Source organism: Nicotiana tabacum, chromosome 18 (genome assembly GCF_000715075.1).
Source record: "Nicotiana tabacum cultivar K326 chromosome 18, ASM71507v2, whole genome shotgun sequence".
Taxonomy (NCBI): Eukaryota; Viridiplantae; Streptophyta; class Magnoliopsida; order Solanales; family Solanaceae; genus Nicotiana; species Nicotiana tabacum.
Genome location: NC_134097.1, coordinates 68570991 through 68576990, shown reverse-complemented (window position 1 = coordinate 68576990; position 6000 = coordinate 68570991).

Here is a 6000-nt window from a genome sequence, read left to right as displayed (position 1 = left end):
TCTCATATCATAATCTCAACTTCCGAACCTTCAGTACACATGGCATCTTGTGCCCCTATATTTCATTTTCCATTTCACTTTTCACAACAAAATCCACATATACAATACATAACGTCCATACAATGCACTCAATATGTCCAATAAGTCCCATTTGCCTAATATAAGTAAAATTACAATTTCTAAGCTAATTAGGAAAGCTAGCGAGAAAATATGAGGTTATTTATTTGGAAATCCTTTGTGTAAAGAAGGTACCTCTTTTAATTTAAAATACAACATCGAATGGATTATTGCCTTTAACATGAGAGTTAATAACTTAAAACTTAGTAGAAATTCCTTTTTAACATAACCTCAGACGGTTTAAGGGGATATAATTGATAAACTAATTGAATTAAAGATGTAACAATTATTGAAGTTTGAAGTAATAGAACGTATATATATATATATATATGGTGAGGTATTGATAACATTGTTCTAACACAAAGGATCACAGCAATAAAGAAATTAAACGGTTTAAGCATTTGAATTGATAACAACAATTACACACAGCAGCAGAAAGTGCATGGCATCACCCTTCGTGTTTTTACTCTCGTTCTTAACAGAAGAATCAATATTCACTTTTATTCTTTCTTATTGCGGCGTGCAACCTAATCCCAATCATATAGTACTGTTGCAGCGTGCAACCCGATCCAAATCATATAGTGATATTGTGGCATGCAACCCGATCCAAATCATATAATATTATTGCGGCGTGCAACCCGATCCAAATCATATAATATTGTTGCGACATGCAACCCGATCCCATATAATATTGTTGCGACGTGCAACCCGATCCCATATACAAATCAACACCAATCACAAAAGAATCCCGACAAAGGGAATAATAATGAAACAACAATATCCCGGCAAGGGAGTCAACAACAAGAATCAACACGTCCCGGCAAGGTAACCAACAATAAGAATTAAATATACCCCGGCAAAGGAATCAGCTATAACCAAACTTATACCAACAATTAACTTCATAATGAAACCTCAACTAAACAGAAGACATAATAAGTACATAATAACTACACTGGTAACCACAACAATTGTACATGTAACCTATTTGTACGAAGTCATAGAGGAACTCAAAATCAAGAAGTATCAGAATGATAAAGAAGGCAATTAAGGGTCAATGTAGCACGTAAGAATTAGAGGAAAGCTAACAACGTCATATGGAGAATATAAAGGCAATTTAAGCAACTAGGAAATTCAATCATAACGGGGTACTTTGCACATAAGGAGCTAAGAACCCTAGAGGAAAATTTCCCACAAATAAGTCCGAGCACACACTCATCACCTCGCATGTAGGGACTACAATTAGCATAGAATACTCAATTCCTAAGGGGAAGTCCCCCACACAAGGTTAGGCAAGATACTTACCTCAATCCGGCCAATTCAATACTCAATTTAGCTTTTCCTTTACCAATTCATCAATGCTCGGCTCAATCTAGCAAAAAACGACTTGAATACATCAAACAATGCAAGAGAAAATAATTTCAATTGACAAAACTATGATTCTTATACAATTTGCAAAAAGTCAACTCCCCGGGCCTGCACCTCGAAACCCGACAAAATTTATAAAAATCGAACAGCCATTCTGACATACCAAAATTATCTAATTCTGACACCATTTGGTCATTCAAATCATCATTTTACATTTTTGAAAGATTTCACAATTTTTCCCAAATTTTATTTTAGATTCTCATTAATTTGATGTTAAATCTAAGATATAATCATAAAATATAGTTGGAAATTAATTAGAGACACTTACCTAATGATTTGGAAAAGTTTGGGTCCTTGGAAAATCGCCCATGCAGATTTAGGGTTTGAGAAAATTGAAAAAATGGGTGAAATTCTCGTCAAAAACCTCACTTAACAGGCCTAAGATGCCGCATTTGCGACCCAAAGTTCGCATTTGCGACCCAAAGTTCGCATTTGCGAACCCCTCGAAAATACGAACAACGCAGGGTTGGCAGAAGTCGCATTTGTGACAAAAATCTCACATTTGCGAATTGGGCATCGCAAATGCGATAAAAAGTTCGCATTTGCAACCACACCAGAACTAGCAATTTTTTCTGACACGAAAATGAGCATAACTTCCTCATACGTTGTCTAAATTCGATGATTCTTTTTCCTATGACTCCGTAATTTCGATATGGATCTAATGGTTTAAACAAAACTGAATTTGAATCTCATTTGCTCAATATGTTATTATTTTTGCTTGAAGAAACGACGATGAAGCATCCAAAAACAAGCGCAACATCGCCTAAACCTATCTGAAACTCACCCAAGCCCTCGGGGCTCCAAAACAAACATGCACGCAAGTCTAAAAATATCATACGGACTTGCTCGTGCAATCAAATCATCAAAATAATATCAAAAACTATGAATTTAACCTCAAAACTCTTGATTTTCTAACTTTTCAACCGGACGTCCAAATCACGTCAAATCAATTCCGGTTTTCACCAAATTTTACAGATAGGACTTAAATATCATAAATAACTTGTACCGGGCTTCGAAACCAAAATACGGGCTCGATACCAATGAGTTCAAACACTAATTCATTTCATTATTTCCTTTAAAAACCAGCACAATAATTTTCTTCAAAAATTATTTTTTAATGCTAGGGACCTTGGAATTCAATTTCGGGCATACGTCCAAGTCCCATATTTTACCGCAGACCTCCCGGGATCATCGGAATGCAGATCCGGGTCTGTTTACCAAAAATGTTGACCAAAGTCAACTAAAAACCAAATTTTAACTCTAAAAATTACTAATTTTTTTCATATTTTCACATCAAAGCTTTCTGGTTTCACGTCCGGATTACGCACGCAAGTCAATACACATAATATGAAGCTACTCATGACCTCAAACTGGCAAACCGGAAGAAATTGCTCAAAACAATCAGTCGGGTCGTTACACCAGCTGGAGCTGTTGGTGGCTCCTCTGTGGCAGCTCACGCAGGTGCTCTGAAAATCCCTCAAAATCTCGTCCAAATCCGAGCTCCCAAACTCTAGTTTTGATAAAAATGGCTAACCCTCGATTTTGAAACTTTATAATCTGCCCAGGTAAATCCTTCTTCGCGAATGCGGAAGGCCCCTCGCATTCACGAAGCACTACCTGACTTGGCCCAAAATTCTTTCATCACGGACGTGATGACCCTGTCGCGAACGCAATGACCACTCTCTCACTCCTACGCGAACGTGGGACCCTCTTCGCGAACGTGTAGGCATATGACCTCTCAGCTTTGTGAACGCGGGACTAACATCGCGAAAGCGAAGCATTAAATTACCACCTGCCCCAGCTCCTCTTCGTGAACGAGAGACCCCACTCGCGAACGCAAAGAAGGAAACCAGAGCTGGAGACTTCTACAATTTCTGCAATCTTCTTCTTAAGTCTAAAGGTCCGTTAACCACCCGAAATCAACCTGAGGCCCTCGAGAACTCAACCAAATATACCAACAAGTCCTAAAATACCATATGAACTTAATCGAGCCCTCAAATCGCATCGAACAACGTTAAAAATACAAATCACCCTCCAATCCAAACTTAATAAACTTGAAACTTCCAAATTCGACAATCGATGTCGAAACCAACCAAACCTCCTCCGATTGACCCCAAATTTTGCACACAAGTCATATTTAACACTACTGAGCTATTAAAACTTTCGGAATCAAAATCTGACCCCGATATTAAAATCTCACTATCGATCCGGAAACTTCAAAAATTTAACTTTTGGCATTTCAAGCCTAAATAAGCTATGGACCTCCAAATCACAATCCGAACACGCCCCTAAGCCCGAAATCACCCAACAGAGCTAATGGAATCGACGAAATTCCATTCCGAGGCCGTCTTCACACTGCTCCGACTACGATCCAAATTCTAAAGCTTAAGCTCTCATTTAGGGACTAAGTGTCCCAAAACACTCCGAAACTCATTACGAATCCTCCCGGCAACTTACAATAGCAGAAACAAATATGGGAAAAGCAATTAATAAGGGATTGGGGCATTAATTCTTAAATTGATCAGCCGGATCGTTACATCCTGGCTACGCCGCTACTAGGGGATGGGGTGGCGGTAGTGAGGGTAAGGGTGGTGGGAGTGAGATAGTGGGTTGGTGGGGGAGAGGAGATAGGGATGGGGTGGGGGTGAGGGGTGTGAGTGAGAGTGTGGAGGTAGGGGTGGGGTGGTGGGGTGGGAAATAGGGCTGGATAGTTGAAAAAGGGTTTTAGAAGATAGCTTTCTTAGTTTTGGTAGAGAAGTCATTTTCCTCCAATTGAAGGAAAATGAGTTCATGAGATTAAAAAAACACTTAGAGCCCATTTTAACGACTTTATCACCAAAATACTCTCCTTTTTGTAATATAACAAAACATGCCCCTTTTGAAGATTTTATAACCAAGGTTGCCCCTCTTTATGCTTAGGCTTCACCAAAGGTCCTTTCTTTTTGATTTTTCCTTTCTTTTCTTTACGGTTTTTTTGTTTTTTAATTTTTATTGTTATTTTTTCACTTTATTTTTTTCTTTCTAATAAATTATGTGCTCTTATTTCTGGTTTTTTGGAACTTATTTTCTCTTTTTATGTTTTTATTCTTTTTTTGTTCTATCTAATAATAACCTCTTAACTTTTTTTTTGTTCTTGTCTTAACTTTGTTTTATTTATTTACTGCATTTCGTTATTTTTTTGAATTTATTCTTTTCAGTAAAATCTTTTTTTCCAAAGTATTTTATCATTTTTTCGTTTTTTATTTTTATTTTTCATCTTAGTTTTTTCAGTAAAATTCTTCCCTCAAATATGTTATCACTTTTATTTTTATTTTTGTTCTTTCTAGATAAATAATCGAGTCCTATTGGGAAATTTTCTAGTCATTCACTAATCGATTGTAATTACTGAAAGTTACAGTGTGTCACTACCCCAAATCTCTCACCGTAGAATATCGTGATGGCACATAGTCTCTATAACTAGGTAGGCCTAACATACATGGAGAAATAACAAAAATAATAATAGAACTTCAAATTTAAACCAACTAACTATCATAAAAGAACTCAACAATACTGCTGACAATAACTCCCAAAATCTGGTGAGACCGAGTCATAAGCTCTACACGAATATACTGAAACATCCCTAATACATCAATGTTTAAGTAAAGAGTAAGCAGTAGAAAAAACAAGGACATAGGGTGACTCCGAGGCCTACGACGCCAAGAAGGTATACCATGAATTCTCCAAGATGTATAGCCAATCACTAATGCTTAATCTGATGTGAGGTACCTAGATCTGCACAAAACGATCTGCACAAAAAGAGATGTGCAGAAGCATATTATGAGTACACCACAACGGTACCCAGTAAGTATCAAGCCTAACCTCGGCAGAATATTGACAAGGTAAGGTCAAGACACCTACTAGGATAAGAAAAAGAAGCTGAACAATTATAGTACAGTCTAATAATGGAAATGGGAAATGAGGCAATAAATCAATACAACAAGATAAGCTACAACTGAATTTAAAATAATAAAGGCAACAAGGACGGAACACATAATAAGAACATCAAGAAAACAATGCAGATGAATACAAGTGAGGTAAATGAGAGCAAAAAGAATCACAACCGAGGTACCACCTCGTAATCTCAATTCACAATCCTAATCACAATCAAAATCTTTCTTTATATCACCGCGTGAGCCTTACATTTAGATATTTGAGAACATTTGTTTCTGAAATAGCTAAATGCAATTTAGCCACTTATATCACCGTGTGGCTTCAAGTAATTCCCTTACTAGCAACACACACATAAATCCCACATTATGCAGCCGCAGCACATTAACCCTTATCCCTATACCATCGCATGCGCACTAATATCACAACACAATAACAACTCAGACCTCAAGTGCCCATATGCCACATCTTGCCAAAAGAATCAACAATACTAATATTTCCACAACAAATAGCCCATGGCTCAACTACATT